Below are 20,566 nucleotides of genomic sequence, written 5' to 3'. Positions count from 1 at the left end.
AATTAACTGTGGGGGTGCATCTGCAGATCCTATACGTGGACCCTCTTTGCCTACTGATGTACCTACGCAAATAACAGCCACCACAAGCAATATTTCTTCAGTGGTTAAGAAGGGTGTCAATCAGTTGCTTTTATTGTGAATTTACCTACAGAAGCAGACTCCTTGTATAATGGTTTTAATTAATGTGCCCTGTCTAGAGTCTAGGAACATTTTTGCTGGCTGTGTAAACAAGTAGGTGAGTTTCACCACTTGGCAGATAATATTGTTTTCGCCAGAAGGGTCTGATGTATAGGGGATTCTGTCAAAGTATACAATGGTGATTTTATAGTTATTTTCGGTCACCCTGTACTGTTGTATGAGTTATTTAAGGCTTTGGCGTTTGCTAATTACTTCAACACTGACCTCTGGGATACTTCTATAGACTGACTGATTTTGGTAGGCACCCACTGCCCAGGGTAGTTCACCATGGGACTAATCATATATACATTTCTACTTCCAATCATTTTCCTCCCCGGAGGATCTGGAGTCTTTTGATTGACTTGGTAGCCGTTGCAGCTATAAACCCTTTGCCATTTGTGCTGGTTCTCGCACCACTGACTCAGACTGCACAGTAGCTACTGGTGGCGATGTTCTCCCTTTAGAGATCAAATCTAATTTTAGTACTATTGGGTGCTCTACCAATAATAACCCAGTTGATCTGTATGTTCCCATTTTATGGTATATCAATATTCTTGGTCTGTCCCTGCCAGTTTAAATATTCTATCCTGGAATGTTGCTGGTTTATCACCTAAACATAAAGAACATGGGTGAGTGGATTTTATTAAGTTGTTTTTTTAAAATTCTTTTTTATTTACATTTTCCGTAACATGTACAACAATAAACAAAAGTGCAGTGCATTACTCGTAATTGGATCTACTGGACAAATCAGAATACCATTACATGTGCCACAGTCCAGGGACACAAACACATTTCTGGGGACACAAAATGTTAATTCACAGTTACATTTAGGAAGAAAGTAAAACGATACGCATTTCAGGGGCCGCACTGTACATCACGATTTTGTAGTCGTTCCCCCTGGCCATGTCCAGCACCGCTATTGTGTTATCTATTCATCTACAGTAGTAGAGTTAAGCCACAGCACATAGGGTTCCCATATATCTCTCTGACGTGATCTGGCCGGCATAAGCTCCCCATAGTTTGTCAACTGTGCCTTACAGCACGTCACACTCTTAGCCCACTCCTTCGCCGTTGGAGGCCTAGCCACCCCCATTGTTTAGCCACCTGTCTTTTAGCCATTAAGAGTAATATTTCCGGAAGCTTACGTGATTTAGGTGGGATTGTCTCGAGGACCCCTAGCAGAGATGTCAATGGTGTGCAGGGGAGATCCAGCCCAGTGATATCTTTTATGTGGCGTAATATGGTCAGCCAGAAGTTTGCTATTGGTCTGCACTGCCATGCCAAATGTAAGAAGGTCGCTTGGGGGGGGTACCGCAGCGCCAACAAGTCATCCGCGCGGAGCCCCATTTTGTGTAGTTGTATGGGAGTGCGATACTGACTATGTAAGTACTTAAAATGTATTATCTGGAGACTGTAATTAGGCGACAAGCGCTCCAGCTGCTTACAACCAAGGCTCCACTGTTGGTCTGTGAGAGTAATACCTAGCTCTTCCTCCCAGGCCCTACGAGAAGTTGGGGTAGTGATCGGAGACGTCTTTTGTGTAACTTTGTAAATGCGTGAGAGGAGTTTGCGTCCTGATTCCACCGCCAGCAGGTTTTCCAAAGCTGGCAACGTCAGCGGCAGGTCTGGGAATGTGGTGAATTTGCTCTTGCAGGATGCGCCAAGCTGGTAGTATATGAGCGTATCTAGCACCAAGGCTGTTTCAGGGTCACACATTTGCTGTAGTGTGAGAAAGGTATCTGGGTGGAGGTCGCCACCAAACTTTAGGTGATGGCTGGATGCCCGTTTTTGTGCCTTACTTTCCATAAGTGGGGGGGGAACAGTGGGTTGTTGAAGAGTGGCATGGAGGAAGCGTATAGTATATCCAATCGTGCCTGCTTGCGAAGTCCCTCCTACGCCCATATCATAGCTTGTACCGTGTCTATTTCATCGCGAGGACGCTTGTACGGTTGGAATAGCGCCGTAGACCTTGGTAGAGGTGCCATCTTGTCCACCTCGATTGCCACGTGCGGTTGGAAGGGCGTGGGGTGTGCCCAGAAATGCAAGAATTGTGCCTGTGCACAGTACGCCTAGAGGACAAAGTCCGGAGCATCCATTCCCCCCTGCTCCTGTGGCAGGGTCAGGATTTCCCAAGCTATCCTTGGCTGTCTTCCGGCCCACACCAGTTCGATCATGAGCGACCGAAGGCGGTTAAAGTGCATCGGGAGTGGCATGGGGATGTTGACAAATAGATATAGTAATTTCTGCAGTATAATCAGCTTTGCCACTGCTATGCAGCCCGCCAGAGAGAGGAGGGGAAGGGACTTCCACCATCTTACCCTGTCTTCAATCCAGGCCACCACCCTTCCATAATTTTCCGTCCATAATTCCTGCATGTTACTGCTGAACCATATGCCCAGATATCGAATCGAGCCAGGCGCCCAAACCAACGGATAATCAGTTGCAAAGGCCTGAGTGCCAGGCGTGAGCGGGAGGAGCACAGATTTGCTCCAGTTGATATTTACTCCTGATAGTCCACCGTAACGCACGATTTCACGTGTCATGAGCAATAGGTTTTCTTTGGGGTTTACTATACATAACGTTATGTCGTCTGCATACATAGACACGGTCAAGTGCCCTGGTTGTAAAACCAATTGCTCTGTTAGTATGGTGCTGCCACAGGCAGGCTGCCAATGGTTCTGTCGCGATCGCGAACAGTAGCGGCGATAGAGGACAGCCCTGTCTGGTGCCTCGAGTAATATCTAGCGGTTCTGAAATTAGCCCATTCACCCTGAGCCGTGCCGTGGGCTGCGTGTAGAGAAGCTGTATTTGTTTGATGAAGATTGGACTCAGGCCCATCCTTCTGAGAAGTGTGAACAGGAATCCCCATTCAAGGGAATCAAACGCCTTGGTGGCGTTCAAGAGCGCCGCTATCGCGGACACAAGTGGGGCGAGATAGTGCATCAATCCAAATAGCATTATAAGTTTATGGGACGTAGATCTGCCGGGCCCAAGACCAGATTGGTCTGGCCAGACAATCAGTGGCAACAATGGTTGGAGCCTCGTGGCTAGTAGTTTGGTGAAAATGTTGGCGTCTAAATTAATCAATGAGAGCGGGCGGTATGAATCACATAGCTGCGGGTCTTTATCTGGTTTCCGAAGAGTATTTATGATAGCCTCGCGCATTGAGCCGGGAAGGATCCCCTCCTGTAATGCCTCCTGATAAACCGCCAGGAGGCGAGGGGCGAGTATCTCCGAGTATTCTTTGTAAAATTGCGCAGTGAGGCAGTCTGCCCCTGGCGCCCTATCTGCCCGCATGCCACCAAAAACCCGCTGCACATCCTCGACGGTGAACGGTATGTCTAGATATTCGTGGTGGGCTCTGCTGAACCAAATGTGTTCTATAGAGTCGAAGTAATCCTCCAGTACTGAGTGAGGTGGGGTTATTTGAGATGTGTATAGCTGTGCATAGAAGTCTCGCATGGTGGCGAGGATGTCGGGTGGTGAGTGTACCAAGCCGTCGGTTGGGATGTTAAGCGCTCTGATGAAAGTGGAGCCCCTGGGTGGTTGCAGAAGATTTGCAAGTGTCCTGCCCGGCCTGTCTCCTTCACCATACCTACGCGCAGTCGCATGTTTGTGTAGGAACTTTACTTCCCTGTCTGCCTCCTGATACTCAGTTAATTTACTACGGATAGTCTCCACTGTCGCGGCTGACAGTGTCATGAAATATTGTTTTTCCAGGGCATGTAATTCCGCGTCAAGTCGGCTTAGGGTGCCGCGAATTTCGCGGAGCACCTTAGTTTGTCCCGCTATACAGTGGCCACGAACTACCACCTTAAAGCTTCCCACAGCATCCCCTCGGTTTTCATCGACCCCGTGTTGTATTCTGCAATTTGTGTGTGAAGCTCTTCTCGGAACACCGGGTCTAGGAGAGCGTTGGGTGGTACCGCCACGTGAACAGTTGTCTGTATGGTTGTGGTATCTGTAGGGTCAAAGTGACTGGTGAGTGGTTCGATAGCGTGCGGGCGTTATGTGACGCCTTCGACACCCAGGAATGCAGGTCCGGGGACGTGCCCCCTAGTATGTTTTGTTTACATTTGATATTTATCTGCTGCTATTGAAAAACGGTAACATCATATTATCTAATTGTGACAGACTATACTTTCTATATGCTGGTTCTATATGTGTGTGTTTTAAGGTATAAGTATTATATCTCATGCTTTTTAAAAGCATTTTACACAGATATGTAATTTAACTTGTTTAAAAGTACTGATTTCGTTTTAGCATGCTTTGCTTTCAGTTCATGTCTATCTATTGTTATCCAAGTCCAGCAACATTTTGAAATTTATATTGTGATTGTTTATTTTCTCTGTTCTTATTTGTATGTTTTTATGGTTGTTTGTAACCGAATACATATGATATGACTGTATTCTTTGTTGCTAGAATAGACGTTTATATGATTGTCATAACTTTTGTTTACATTATGGAAACAACGTATGACCTTCATAATTTTTCCTCATGATTTTATGTCCTTCCAGTTACTTAGTTTATTTTGTCAACAAATCCTCTGAGTAGTGGTACGACCGTTATCCTCTACGTAGAACTAGTTGTATCTTTAACATTTCTTGAGATGCATTTGCCTAAGTAGGCCACTTTACATTTTTGTTTTTCAATTTCCCCACATGTATCTTTTCCATGGGAATGTCGTGAGCACGCATTACAACATCTCATAGTCATGACCACACTTGCAATCAGATAATGAGATCTTATTTTCTGCATTGATCTAGATAGAGCACGAATGGTAGGGGATATGAAGTGAATATATCCAGGGGGTGAAAATGTCTTGCTATGCAGTCTATGAATATAAACATTGTTCAATTGCCTGACTGTGATACAGTGAACTCCTACACCATTCTAGAAATATGTAATTTGCAACAGCCTCTAAGAAAGCAAACACTTCAAGGGAATGTATGAGATCTTTTATAAGTCATGAGTAGTGTACAGTCACAGGTACATGTAACAAAAAATCGCAGCTGTTAGAAATGCAGGGAAGTTGGGAGTCATACTGGTCATGGTGCCAACCACGGTTTTGGATAAAGCGCTTTCTAGCACGGAGTAGATTAAGGCTGCTTGTTCAAATTGTTCCAAAACGAGCTTGGTGGAGGTTTCACAAATGTCCTTCAGCACCAGCGAACCAGGTGCTTGTAAACAAATAAGAATCGTATACATTCTGGAAAGGAGACAAAAACTCTTGGCAAGAAATATTTTTAAACGATACACCAAAAGAAGATTTCACTAAATCGCTGGAAATGCATGGAGTTATTCTGTGTTGAATTTGAGATTTGGGGCCGTTATATAATGCAAAAGAATACCATTAATCAGAACTAACATAAGAAAAATAACATCTAAGTTAGTGAGAGAAACCTTAATTCATGACTAAGGGTCTGATGTGTGATAAGGCAGGCCACAAACAGTGGGTGCAAATTGGACACCCGCTTTTTGCAAAAATCGCAGTTGTTTTGTGATGCTGTCTATGTACTAATAGGTTATGTCACAGAAGGATTAGTCACAGGTGATCGCAAAACGATCTGCCCACTGAATATTCATGAAACAGTTCACCATTTTCTTCTAACATAGGGATGGTTGCCTGCAAGTAATAGCAGACTACCATCTGTGTTTACACTGTCAAACCTCTGGCAGGACCTCTGATCTCCTGGTCAGTGACCCAGCTCTCCGCTCGTGCAGCTCCGCTGTCTGTGCCTCCACTGCTGTATGGGTTTGAGGTAGAGGTTTGAGTCTGTTGCTGAGCTATTGCCTTAACTTTATTTGCCTTATTTTGCCTTAGTTTAGTTTTAAATTGTTATCTCTTCTGCCCCGTTTTTAGGTCTCAGCTAGCGAAGGCTGCGCTTGCGCAGTCTCGCTCGCGAGATTTAATGACTTGGAGTAGTGGGTTTTAACCCGCCCCTCTTCTCTCCTCTTCTCCATTGGCTGGCCTCTGAAATGCTGGTCAGCCATTGGAGAAGAGGTTTGTCTCTCCAAACAAGCCCCGTCCTTTTCCGATTCGGGGGCGTGTTTTTTCCAATTCTTTCTCTGGGCGTGTTTTTTTTAATACACGCCCACAAGACCGCATGTCTTGCTCACGCTGCCCACATGCGCCAGTCGGCTCTCTGATTGGTTGGCTACTACCAAATAAGCACTGTGATTGGTGGACCTTGTCAACCAATCAGAGAGCCTACTGGCGCGTGCAGGCAGCATGGGGTCCCTAAGGCACTGCGACGCGCTGAGTGACTTCTAGGCGCAGCCGGGCATCTCTTGGTGGCTTTACCCGCACACTGGGAAGGACCCCTTTTACCCTCTCTTCTTACCTCATTTTAACCCTCCCACCCTCGAGGATGATCTTCAACAAAGTGAAGCGATTCGTGCTGACCCCGGACTCCCCGTCCGTCTTCAGCGGCGGGGACACCGTGATGGGCCGGGTGCTGCTGGAGCTGGTGGCCGAGGCCAAGGTGGAGTCCACCAAACTCCACATCCAGGGCCTGGCCCGGGTCCACTGGACCGAGTCCCGCAGCGCTGGCTCCAGTACCACCTACACCCAGAACTACTGCGACGAGGTGGGCTACCTGGAGCACCGGCAGAGCCTGCTGGAGACAGGTGAGCATCACCGACGCCAGCTGCTGCCTCAGACAGCAAGCGGCTAGAAGTCGTGCTGTTTGCATCGCTGTGCTACACAAGTTTCATTATGTGCCAGAAGTAAACTGCGCAGTGGAACATCTCTTATCCAAAGCACTTAGAGAAAGCGAAACCGAAACAAGACGTGTTGCATGAGAACAAGTTACCAGCTTTACCCTCATTAATCTGTTCATCCTGCTGCAGGCAGGAGGTGGGTAGGGGGTATGTACAGGGGACAGATCGTGTTGTGGGGATTGGGTGTGCATAGATGTGATTCGCTTTGTTTTATTGTTCTGTTCATTCATCTGTTCATCCTGGTGCTGTGACTTCTTTTACGCATAAAGCGCTTAAATGTGATTCAGTTGGAAGCGCTATGATAGTCTGTTCATCCACTTGCAGACTAGGCTCTGTGTAGAGAGAAGCAGTGTGCAGTCCTGTTTCTTTCAATTAGGAGTTGCCTAGAAGTGATTCAGTTCACATTGGGGACGCTACATAAGGGTCTTCACTTATTCATTCATTCTGCTTATACAGATGGGAAGTTGAAATCTCAGTTTTCTTACCATAAGAGGGAGGTAGCTGTCTTCGTGTAGGGAGGGGGGTCCTGATGGTGACCTGTAGAGCCGGGGTCACGCCAGTGCACTGGGTCCGTGCAGAGCGCTAAACTAGCTCAGTGGGTTAATGCATTCACTGCAGAGAGGTGTGTACAACCTGTTGGTCGCAGTTTTGAATTTAAGGGTTAACTCGGCATTAAATCAGTGCCCATGCTTCTAGGATTAGTGGCTGTAGTAGAAGTGTTTCCAGCTTACTGTATGACGACAGTATTTATTAAACTCTTGGGACGGGGTCTGTGCTTCAGTGCGCTGCATCTTTGTGTTACCTTATTCACATTTGTAAAGTGCCAACCACCATTGTCATGGCACATTGAGCACGTGTTCTATTCGGGCGCCCTTACCTTCGGATCTGGGGAAGCCATCAAACTGCGGGAAGTTTTGGATGACAGGGTGTGTTTGGTTTTGTATGTTTGCAGCGTTTGCTCATTGTTTAGGCTTGGTGGAAAGCGTGGGGGGCTTTTAGTTCAGTTAACGTCTCCAGAATCCATGCCTTTTTGATTTTAAGGGGTCCATTCAATATTAACAACTCCTCCAAGGAGCAACACAGAGCGGTACACAACATTTTTGTTGTAGCAGAAGCTTCCAAACGTCCGGGTTTGTACATAGAACAGCTGGTGTGCGTTGCCCGGTCGAGACCAGATCACAAAACAAGCATTTACAATGCAATGGTCTCGGCATTGTTAAAGTTAGAGCTATTGGCATTGCTCATGACATTATTTTTGTTTATGTTTTCGTTTTTAAAACATTTAACCCTTTCGCCGCGGCGGGAATTCCGCCGCGGTGCTGGGGGGTGCGGGGGGGCAGCGCGGTGGCGCTGTGCTCATGACGGAGCCGCTCCGTCATGAGCCACGGTTGAGCTGTGCTCATGACGGAACGGTTCCGTCATGACTCCGCCCATTTGCGTTGTCCCCCCGCACAGGCGGGGAAACAGCGCCGCGTAGGCGGAGCGGCCGCCAACGGCCGTAACATGACGGAACCGTTCCGTCATGAGCACACGGCAACCGTGGCTCATGACGGAGCGGCTCCGTCATGAGCGGGGAAGGGGTTAAAGAAACGGCATTGTTATTTACAATGTCAATAGCTTAATCTCTCTAAAATGCGAGACCCAGAGACGTCCCAGCCCTTCCTAAACTTTCCAGGCCCTGTGAGGAAGAGAGGGAGACCCGCCTCAACTTGAACAACAAACACAGACACTTCTCAGCAGACCCCTGCACTCTTTAGACCGCGGACATGTGAAAAGGCTGCAGAAACTGGCCCCACAAGTTACTGCTGACCAGGAGACCCCTGCCGGCTTTCTGAACTGAAAGATCGGCCTCCACTTTCAGACCCAGTCCAGCTTACTGCATGTTTAAGTGATTTTCATTTTTCTCCCTGGGTTTGTAGACCTATTTGACATTTAATTCATTCAGCCCTACAAGGACCAGAATCAAGAAAAGTATCAGAGCGCTTTACACATGCACCAGTTACTGTTTTTGACAATATCCTTGTGTATTTCGCTGCATCAAAAATCATAAATCTCAAAACGTCTTTTCCACCGATAATCTGTCAATTTTTATTAGTCATTTATTTTTTGAATGCTTAATTTTTAGTGATAAATGCAAAGATCTAAAATCAACGGTGCCACTTCTGCTTTGGCTCCCAAGATCAATGTGTATGTGTCTAGATCTATGTGTGTGTGTGTGGTTCTGTATGTGTGTGTGTGGCTGTGTGTGTATGTGGCTCTGTGTATGTATGTGTGGCTCTGTGTGTGTGGCTCTGTGTAAGTGTGGGTGGCTCTGTGTGTGTGTGGGAGGCTCTATGTGTTTGTGTATGTGTGTGCCTCTGTGTGTGTGGCTTTTTTTGTAGTTGGCTCTATGCGTGGGTGGCTCTCTCTCTCTCTGTGTGGGTAACTCTGTGTGTGTGTGTGTGTGTGTGTGTGTGTGTGTGTGTGTGTGTAGGTGCCTGTGTGTGGGTGGCTCTATTTGTGTGTGGGTGGCTCTATGTGAATAGCTCTGTGTAGGTGGCTCTGTGTGTGTGGGTGGCTCTGTGTGTGTGGGTGGCTTTGTGTGTGTGGGTGGCTTTGTGTGTGTGGCTCTGTGTGTGGGTGCAAATGCAATAGGTCTCGCATTTGAGAGAGATTAAGCTATTGACATTGTAAATAACAATGCCGTTTCTTTAAATGTTTTAAAAACAAAAACATAAACAAAAAAAATGTCAGGAGCAATGCCAATAGCTCTAACTTTAACAATTCCGAGACCATTGCATTGTAAATGCTTGTTCATTTCTGCCTCCTCCTATTCCTGCCCTCTGTGCCTGTTTTTCGCCTCTGCTGCTCACGCGGCCACTCCCTCCTGCCGGTTTTCCCGCTCCCACTTCCCAGCTGCACTTCCCTCCCCCTTCCTCTATTTAATGGCGACTGTTGTGCTGCCGCACAGCTGGCGCTCGTCGCGGTCGGGTCACAGACGGGCTTGACTTTGGTGCGCCCTGGTTCTCCGGCCACCCGTCGCTACGACTCAGCTGCCCTCCTCGCACTCAATCCCGGAAGGAACAACAACTGCCAGCTGTTGACGCCGAAAACCACATACGGCCAGTTCTCCTGCCGTCACTGCCGCCGAACCTTCACCACCCTCCGCATCACCATGGTCGCCACCCCCACGCTGGACGCCAACACCACTCAAGCCGTGAAGTGCATCCTCCTCAACCTGCGCTCCCTGCACAAACATATGCAAAAACAGTTGATGGACAGAATGCAGAACAATGTCATACATTCACCCCAGTACAGAGATCTGGGCCTAAATCCATCGTTTTTTTGCTCACCATGCCATTCCAGTTTGAACCCAGCCATATGCAAATCAGTCTTGACCCAGTGCCTCATGGGAGTAGTACAGCCCGAACTGCCAAGCCAGTTCCTCCCTGGACTGGAAACAAGCATCCTAGGACCAGTTGCACAGACATGCCGTAGAGATCTGGGACCTCCTCGACACCCTCTCGCCTGACATCGCATTATTCACGGAAACCTGGACAAACGCCTCCTCCATCCCAGACATCGCCTCCGCAATCCCCGACGGATACAAGATCCAGAAGAAGGACCGCCCAGGAGGAGGACTTGCCATCGCACACAAGAGCTCCCGCCGGCTCTCCACCTCCAGCATGAGCGACCCCCACTCAAACACCGAACACCTCCATTTCCAGATCCAGACCAGCCCCAGAACCACACTTTGTGGCACCCTCGCCTACAGACCCCCCCGGTCCTCGCGCTTCTTTCACCACTACCATTGCGGACCTCATCGCACCCCACGCCATCGCCTCCATGGACTACATACTCATCGGAAACCTGAACTTCCACCTTGACAACCACAGTGACCCCTACTCTACTGCCCTCCTAGACAACCTCGCCAACCTCGGACTGAAGCAGCTCGTCACCACCCTCACACACAAGGCAGGACACACCCTTGACCCCATCTTCACAGGAGGGAACAACATCCGGTTCAGCCACGCCTTGCAGCCCCTCTGGACAGACCACCACTGCATACACTTCTCTGTCAACACCACCACCACCACCACTCACAAGCCCACGCCACGCCCACCACGAAGAAATTGGAGCAAGGTCACAGAGGAGCACCTCAACTCCACCCTCACCCACGGCCCCCCCTCCGCCATGACAGACGCCAACGTTGCAGCCAAAGAACTACACCACTGGATCACTAACTGTACAGACAAGCTCGCACCCCTCCGCAACCTCGACAGACAGCGTCCCCTGAAGGCCACCTGGTTCACCACTGACCTCCAAGAAGCAAGACGCTCCTGCAGACACCTTGAAAAACAATGGAGACAGCAAAACCACCAAAGACCAGACCTACGAGAACGCCATGACAAAATACCACCAACTCATATGATCTACCAAGAGGACCTTCATCCGTAACAAAATCATCACCAACTCCATCAACCTGAAGGAACTTTTTAACATCATCCAGCAATTCATCAAACCCCCCAGGAAGCCTCGGACATCACACCCTCCCAGGACCTCTGCAACAAGCTCGGATCCTACTTCCACCTAAAAATCAAGACTCTCTACGATAACTTCAGCGGACAGATTCCGTAAACCACTATCCCCTCCAATGATAACAGCCAGTCCACCATCACCGCCTGGACCCCGGTCACCACAGAAGAGACCACCACGATCATGAGGAGCACCCACTCAGGAGCCCCACAGACCCCTGCCTGCCTGCCTCACATCTTCCACAGAGCCGCCGCCGCCATAGCACCCACGCTACACCACACCATCAACACAGTCTTCGAATCCAGCATTTTCCCCGACGACTGAAAGCAGGCAGAGGTCATGCCCCTCCTCAAGAAACCCTCTGCTAACCCTACAGACCTGAAGAACTACCGTCCCATCTCTCTCCTTCCCTTCTCAGCCAAGGTCATAGAGAAAATCGTCAATGCCCAACTAACCACCTTCATTGAAGAGAACACCATCCTAGGCTCTTCCCAGTCCGGATTCCGCAGCAACCACAGCACGGAGACCGCCCTACTTGCCGCTTGCTCCTCGACCAGGGCATTACTGCTGTCTCATCCTGCTAGATCTCTCCGCAGCCTTCGACACCGTCTCCCACTGCACTCTTGCAGCCAGACTCCACTATGCCAGTATACAGGGATCTGCCCTCGACTGGATCCGCTTCTTTCTCACCGACAGAACAGACTCCCACTCTTCCTCTCCGAACCCACAGAAATCCACTGCGGAGTACGCCAAGGATCATCACTCATCGCTCAGCCCCACGCTCTTCAACATCTACATGGCTCCCCTCACCTCCATCGTCAGACAGCACAGACTCCGCATAGTATCCTACGCCGACAACACCCAGTACATCCTCCCCCTCACGAAGAACCCCGACGACACCAGACTCCGTTTACAGGAAGGAATGAAAGACATTGCAGCCTGGATGAGCAGCAGCTGCCTAAAGCTCAACTCGTAGAAGACTGAGGTCCTCATCCTTGGACTGTCCCCCACAGTTTGGAACAACACCTGGTGGGCCCCAGCCCCAGAAACCCTCCCACCCCTACTGACCACGCCCGGAACCAAAGCATCATCCTCTACTCCTCCCTCACCATAACTCGCCAGATCAATGCCTTTGCCTCCACCTGCTTCAACTCCCTCTGTATCCTCTGCAAGATTTTTCAAGTGGATCCCTCCCGAAGCCAAAGAGACCGTCCCTCACGCACTCATAACCAGCAGACTCGACTACGGAAACGCCCTCTACGCTGGAATCAACAAATCCCTGCTACACAAACTCCAGACCATCCAGAACAGCGTGGCCAGACTCGTCCTCGGCAACGCACGACACAAGCACATGACCCAACACCGGCGAGACCTCCACTGGCTCCCTGTCGAGAAGAGAGTAACCTTCAAGCTACTCACCCATGCCTACAAATCACTCCACAACCTCGGACCCAAATACCTCAACGAAAGAGTCTTCTCTCACGTACCCAAAAGAAACCTCTGCTCATCTGACCTCGCCCTAGCAGACACCCCGGGCATCCACAGATGAATGAGCAGGTGGAAGAGCTTTCTCCTACATCGCTGCCAAGGACTGGAACAAGCTCCCAGTCAACATCAGGTGCTCCCCTACTCTACACACCATCAGGATTTGGATACCCTTTTCGGATGCTGATTTAGATTTGCCCTTTTCACACACTTTTCTAATTGCTGTTCATAAGGAGTCACTTAACCACTTTTGAGGTTCTGAAGGGCTTTTTCAAATCTTAAAAGGGATTTATTACATAACAAATGGTTATTTTTCTATCATCTTTTGCGCATTGCTTGACATGACAGCCTATCTTAAGAAGGAAAATAATGTCTTGTTATGCCTGATGACAATTCTGAAATTGTGCTCTCAGACTGGAAATTATCTGTTCTCAAGCAGATAGGCTAACGTATGACATTTCTCAGAGATATAGTGTATTTACTTTATTTAATCTGTATATGTTGCCTTGTGCAGGAGTTATTATTGCATGATCTCAACAAACCGATTTATGCTGATGATGCAAAATCTGTGACATATTGGTTGAAAGTAGCACTCCGGAAGTGCAATCCACAGATTTCAGAATGGTTGATGGACGTAGCATGTGGCTACGGTGGCTTGGCATCCGGATATTAAAACCATCCCTTTCACCTGGCCTAATCAACTTGGTGTGGGGGCCTTTCTTTGTTCACTGATTAGTATGATCTAGGGATACTCATTTGGATTGGAAATTACGATCATGATGAAGGGTTAATATCAGTGGCTGAGATAGCCAGAATAACTAAGACATTCCTTGGCCACACTGCAACATGGCCCTTGATCTCTACTTTTCACGTGTAATCCCACAGACACACACTCACTCTTTAGTGGGCACCCATATTACCATGGCCTGGTATGCAAATCATGTTGAGCCTGCCTTGTTACATTCATTGGTTGTTGCTTAAGTGGCAAAGACAAATCCTGTTGAGCCTGATTTGAAACATTGGTTGTTGCTAAAGTGGCATAGAGCTATTATGAGAAAAAAGAGCTGTGCAAGACAGTTCAATGCTACCAAATAGCTATATGTCTGTGATCACTTTGAAGTCAACTCCTGATGTCAAACCCCATTAGAAGATTTGGAAGCTGCCCAACATAAATATTAGCCCTCTTTTATAGAATGCCTTGCCTTGTAACTTCATATCTATTGAGGATTGTCAGTTCTAGAAGCATATAAATAATTCCTGTTCCATAAAGTTTTGTGGAACCATAAATGCTCTTTTTGTTACTAACAAAATATTATTTTGTGTTTGGCAATTTTGTACTAGTCAAACCTGGATTTCTCTTCAGTTAAGATTCATCTTCAAGCATTAATCACATATTGCAAGTGATCTATTGGTATTCTATTTATTTTGTTTAGCAGTTATTCAAAAAGGTCTGGAGAATTTGAAGTGCAAACTCGCTCTGGTCATTTACCTGCTTCAGTACGGAAACCTTGTATTCTGCAGGCAGAACTGATGGGTGCACAAGTTTAAATTGCTTTTTGCCCAGATAGACCCCGTTCGTCATGCTACTATGTTGGCTCTCTGAATAGCTGACAAGTGCTCAGTTATTAATACATCGTTTTTCTTTAGAGGTTAGTAGTTCTTGGGCCTCATTCAGACCATCTGTATATGGCAGTTTGGGAACGCCAGATTAGTCCCTCTTTTTGATTGCTAGTCTCTTCTTTTCTGATTCAGCCTAGCTCGCTGAGCATGGCTTTCCTGATCCCTTGTTTACTATATTGCCCAGATGTTCTGGTCCACTTAGTAGGTTGTTTGCTTTTTATCTCTTCTGCTTGTTAGCATTCTCCATCTAAATGAAACTTCTCAAGAAGGATTATGGTCTGTATTGAATGGTGCCCATGACCAATTATGCTCCCTGTTAAAACAAGGACATATCGAAACAGAGGTGAAGCTTTTACAGAAGCACTCTAGTAATATTCCTCTATGAAATGTCTGCATCACTGATATCCGTCTATCATGCTGTGTCTTTGCCAAACACTACTGCCTGTACTATGATGCCTGAGGTGACTCAAAGGTTGCTTAGAGAAATATTTTGGCGCGTGTTTTTCACTTAGCCACCTCCCCACTCTCCTTGTAATGTTTATTTCTTGTGACTATGGTCCAGGTACTGTACAATAAATAGTTACTTAGCCTTCAACACTGGTTCTCTATTCTGAGTATACCCTTCAGATGTACTTGTGACCCTGCCGTCATCGTCCTCCAAGATGGAAAAGGAGACTGAGGAGTGCTTGCTGGTTCCTCAGTAATGAAACGATGGCACTAAATGCAGGGTTCTTATAACCTTTTTACTTCACATCATCTGCATCTGTTTTAGGTGGCTCTTGATTGTAAATAGATTGAGAATTTAAAGTTATTCATCAAATGTTTGGTAGTCCTTCAGCTAGATGTATAGGACTATTTATAGGAGTTAACCCGGGCTGTTTAAGTCTGCTGAAACTGTCTCTTGGTGAGCCTGCACTTTTCCCCTACTCTTCTGGTCTGGTCAGGTCTTGCGGGGGACACACCGTTGGATGTAACCATGCATGTTATAAAATGCCTTATTATTATCTATATAACAATGCTGTATATTTATTTTTAAAAGTGATTAATTTTTCTCTTCATACCAGCTTAGATTGTGGGTTATTTTTGTACAGTAAAACTCAGGATGTTGATAACTGGTTTAAAGCAATTTTAATGCAAAAGTGACAGATGGAAAGGGTAACAAGCATTTTCAATGCAATAGGTCTCGCATTTGTTAAAGTTAGAACTGCTGGCGTTGAAAATGGCAATGTTTTTTACTTTTGTTTTATTTATTTGCAGTTGAGTATTTGCATAGGGATAAAAGAAAAATCCCAAATTCTGCCCCCAAAGCTGTGTCTGCCCCTGCATCCAATTACCTTACGAGCTGTCATGAAGCTGAAGAAACGGCAACATAGAAGAAACACCTCTTGTGGTGTAGTATTAGCACCCATGCCTTCCTGCCTAAGTACACACGTGCTGGGAGGAGCATATGTGACAATACCCGAAAACCACACCAGCTTTAGGCAATGCTTGATCTGCAAGTAACTACAGCAAGGTTTCCCGCATCACATTCACCCATGGTTTCCACCAAGGAAATGCATGTCTATAAGACTGAAATCTGTTTCCAACTATTTAAAAATGATTTTATTGGCAATTACAACTTGATTGTGAATGAAACATTTATTAACATAAAAGGAAAATAGGACAACAGCAGCCTGTTTGATGTGTAGTATCCCAGTTAGTCTGAACTGCTGTCCTCTTTAAAGAAACCCGTTTCGAAAAATATCATGGGTGGCGAGGTCAATCGTTCTGTTGCTTGCACTGGCTAGTACATCACAATATTAACTTAGCATGGTAAAGGAAGCAAGGCTTGTATACAGCGCATGAGTTTGTAACATCTGTGAAGGTTAAGGTTTTTCCCAAAGAGGCACACCAGGAGAGCAGGGGCATTGACGGGGATCTAGGAAGAGTGGGAAGCAAAGCAAGACAATCTAAACATGCGTGCACCAAAGTATAAAACAGCGTGTTAAGAGAATCTGTCAGAAGCAAAGAAAGTGCAAAGCTCAGTGAAGAAAACAGAAATAACGAGCGCCTGAATATACTGTACAAACATTTTGTAATCCGAAAAGTGAAGGTTTCGCTGTTCTGTTTGTGTAAATTAAAAACACCGTGCGGGGTCCATACTAGACACAAATCTGTTATACAAGAAAGACGTTATCCTGTCCAGCCAAATGAAGGTGCCTGACTCAGACTGCAATAAAACAATTTTACTAATGAGCAAACTGCAGGAGGTTATGTTAATGGGACATAAGGTTCCATGCTAAGATTTCTGCTGACCTTTTGCACTGCAGGCTTCGTGAAGCTAGATGTTTGGAAGAAGGGGACCCCTACGTAATCAATGGGTTTGCTATACGCAGGGACTGTAACAATATTAGATAAAGGACAATAGCAAACTTTACTAAAAATGCCAATAATTACCAGGTATATATCTACACATGATTAATCAATACAATTCACAATATTGATCCAGCTGAAGCCATATTTAGATGTTTAAGATCATTTATTTGTTATTATTACACAAAAGGAGATAAAGTATTTATATACAAAAACAGTGATTTCATTCAAAATCGTAAACAATAATTCTAAATTTAATAAAGATTCTTATCCTAAGGGAATGGTAATGCGGTCAACAAAGTAGTCGATGGAAGCAAAGCGGCAGATGGAGACTACGCGCGTTTCGGCAAAGCTGCCTTCATCAGGGGACCGTCTCTTGCATTTAAACTATAAAGAACACAAATTTATGCAAAAAAATATAAGTGAATAAAATTAACACATCATACATTTTGTTACATTTTCAATCAAGTAGTTAACTGTATACATACACCTGGCAAATTTGGTCAATAATAAATATTGAAAAATACAATATAAAAAGACATATATTTACAACGGCTAATCATAATTATTCTAAAAGATCACAATTATATCTGAACTAGTACACAATATACCTATTTCTGAAAGAGTGAACAGAAACGTATATTATAGTCACTCTAAATATGACAGAGCATATATACAAATCTATGAAGACAGTTGGAAAAACACTTATATTTAGCATCATCAAGAATATATACAACTAACATAATCAGTGCTTCCTAAATTGCATGGTAGAAATTTTTTTTAGACAAAGAGTAATTAGAAATAGAACAGAATGTGAGATAACAATGAGGGGATTGGAGAGAATAATAGGGAGAAAGAGATAACTGGATAGAAAAAATATAAAAATTATAATAATTTCTAAGTCGGGTCAATGGGAAAACCTTTCCGTACTAAATTACACTAAATGAATTACATATTCTCACCAAATTATCATGCTTTTGGATATAGAGGGATAGTGATAGTTGGGTATCTCAAAGTCCACCAGTATCTCCAATAAGAACTAAAGGGACTACTAAGTAATTTTATATGGTGATATACTTACTGAGGTTCTATAAGTTATTTATCAAGTCTGACACGATATAGTGGAATGATTCTTATCCCATAGTGTTGAAAAAGAATCCTGAAGAGGGAGAAAATCAATAATAAATTTGAAACTTAATCTTTGACTATATTTTGAATCCATGATAGATCGCTATTGTAAAACAAAAATAGTAATATAAGCTAAACTTACTCGAAAATTAATTCTAGATCTAGAATGCCAGAAGGTCTAGATGCACACTCCTAATTGGTGTACCACAGAGAAGGTTGAGATATTATCTACGAATAAAAAAGTTACTTAATTTTTGGTTGTGAAAAAATGATGTATGAATTCATAGCCCAGAATGATTGCCAAAGGTAATCTATACTTACTAAAATCGTTTGTTTGAACGCAATACAGACGAATATTTTACGTAATATTGTAGCAGGATAAGTTGATTACAAGTGTCAACATCTAGAAAGAGGGGAAGTATAGAGATAATTAATGCGGGACCGCTCTTGTGTTTTCAGAGGTCTTAGGTAAAGGAAGTGATTGTAAACTAGACATCTCGGGTGCAGTGCAACTGAGCATATCCAACATTCTAATTGCGGCTAGGAACAAGTTATAAAAAAAAGAATTTAAACAAGCCTTGTGTTTGTCTGTAATGCAACTTGTGCGGATGTAAAGTGCTCCGATACCTTCGAGTCAAGAACACACTGCATAAAAGTGCAAATAAATAAATGAATAAATAAAAGCCTACCTCTAGCACGTCCATTATTATTCTGTGATGCCACATGCCTTCGGATCCCTGTGCTGCTGAACTGCACCCGGCTGTGGATGACCTCTATGGCAGGAACGGTTTGCTGTGAGGCAGACACGGGGCATGTAGCCGTTGTCCTGTGGCTGTACCGTGGGGGTAACAGTGTGGGGGCAGGAAGTCAGTCAGTAGGGCTGTGTCATGTAGTCCTCCATGCAGGCAGAGCACGGGAGTTGCTGTTGGCGGACGGGAGGCGGTAAGGAGGAGCCGGTTCGGTATGCCAGATAACGGAGATACTGATCTTGGGCAGGCGCGGGCTGGCAAAGCGCTGGGGCACTGCGGTCCATGTCAATGTAGGGCATCCTATCAGCGGGTGGAATGTGGCTGGGGGGGGGAGTCTGGATCCGTACATGAAGATGAAGCCGCTGCCATCACTGGGGGAGCTGGACATGGTGCTGCTAGATGACAGCGCTGGCGGCAGCAGGGGGATGGCAATGCTACGGCGGCCCGAGTCTGCACAGCACGCCCAGCAGCTGCAGCGCTGGTGGTGATCTGATGCAGAGGCAGCTGCCGGGACAAAAATAAACAAGAAGCGCCCGCCAATGGCAAGAGTGTTTTGTGTGGTGCCCACCGCTGCCATTGCACTGACGAGGGAGGGCAAAAAAGAGTCCTTAAACACAAGAGCTAAAAGAACACGAAAGCAGATGAAGACTGTTGTTAGGCGGTGCTGCTTCCGGTGACAAATACGAAACAAAGTGAACGAGTGGTGTGCGCTCACTGGGGAAAACAAGCGTGGCAGCGAAGCCGCGAAAGTGACAGGATTTGTAAACTGAACCAAATCAGATGGCAGGCTGCGCGCGCTGCTGACTTTGGAGCTGGAGAAAAGGGTTCGAGCCTCGGCGTGGGCTGCATTATTTAATTATTAAAAAATAAACAGTGATCTCGGAGTGATGGTGGGGCGAGCTAAATTAAAAAAATAATACACATGGAGGGGGAGACAGATGCAATTAAAAAATAACACGGTTGAGACGGACAAATGTAGCATCTGAAACCAAGTACAACAAACTATGCGAGGAGGTGGCTCAACAAATAACGCTGCTGACTTTGGAGCAGGAAAACAGGGTTTGAGCCTCGGCATGAGCTGCATCATTTAAGCATGATTTAATTATGAATAAATTAAACGTAAATAAATAAACAGGGTCGGGTAAGTGCAGGAAGCTGCCAGATGTGGAAATGCGAGCAGCAAAGTAAAAAGTAGTCCCTAAATAAAAAGATAACAGCCAGCAGCGTAAGTTAACTGTAGTTGGTCGATGCTGCTTCCTCCCAGAAACGGAAGAAAAAGGAAGTGATGTATCGGACCACAAGCCACCAATGACCAAGATAAGAACAGCAATGCCAGATTCCACCAATGGCAAGGGACAAAACAAAGACAAATGGAATGGGTGGAGTTTCAGTTGTAATACTGATTACTTGATGCCTCTTAGAGGCACCGCATGCGCTGTCTATGGGAGACCTAAAGATGAGGAAGGATGGGTATCATATGGGCCTTACATTCCTGGATGTACAGGTATTTGAAAAATCATTGCTTTGGGGTTTATAAGAACAAGAGCTGCCTAAAAACTGATCTAGAATATGGATGTAAACTTAACACCATGTTGGATAGAGTGAGATCATAATGTATTACTTAGACAAGGATAATTTTGCATTAACAAGTGCACTAGCCAGAGCTATCATATCAGATTATGCTCATTATTCTTTAGCAAAAAGATACAAACATTTTAATTGTAATGAAGTTGCTAGCTGCGATTTAACAATTTACTAAGCATAAACTAATGCAAACAATGCTTTAAAACCTGGAATTAAATGTTGGCATTGTAGAT

General features: G+C 45.6%; 1 protein-coding gene across 4 annotated transcripts in view; it reads left to right on the top strand.

Annotated features, from left to right (window-relative positions):
• The window catches only part of EVI5 (ecotropic viral integration site 5), a 1,102,294-nt gene that overhangs the window by 598,239 nt on the left and 483,489 nt on the right, over nucleotides 1–20,566 (top strand). The gene's annotated exons all lie outside the window — the stretch shown is intronic.

The sequence above is a fragment of the Triturus cristatus genome, chromosome 4_2, assembly GCF_964204655.1.
Source record: "Triturus cristatus chromosome 4_2, aTriCri1.1, whole genome shotgun sequence".
Taxonomy (NCBI): domain Eukaryota; kingdom Metazoa; phylum Chordata; class Amphibia; order Caudata; family Salamandridae; genus Triturus; species Triturus cristatus.
The sequence above is the reverse complement of the archived record's forward strand: the minus strand, read 5'-3'. Positions and strand labels throughout refer to the sequence as shown.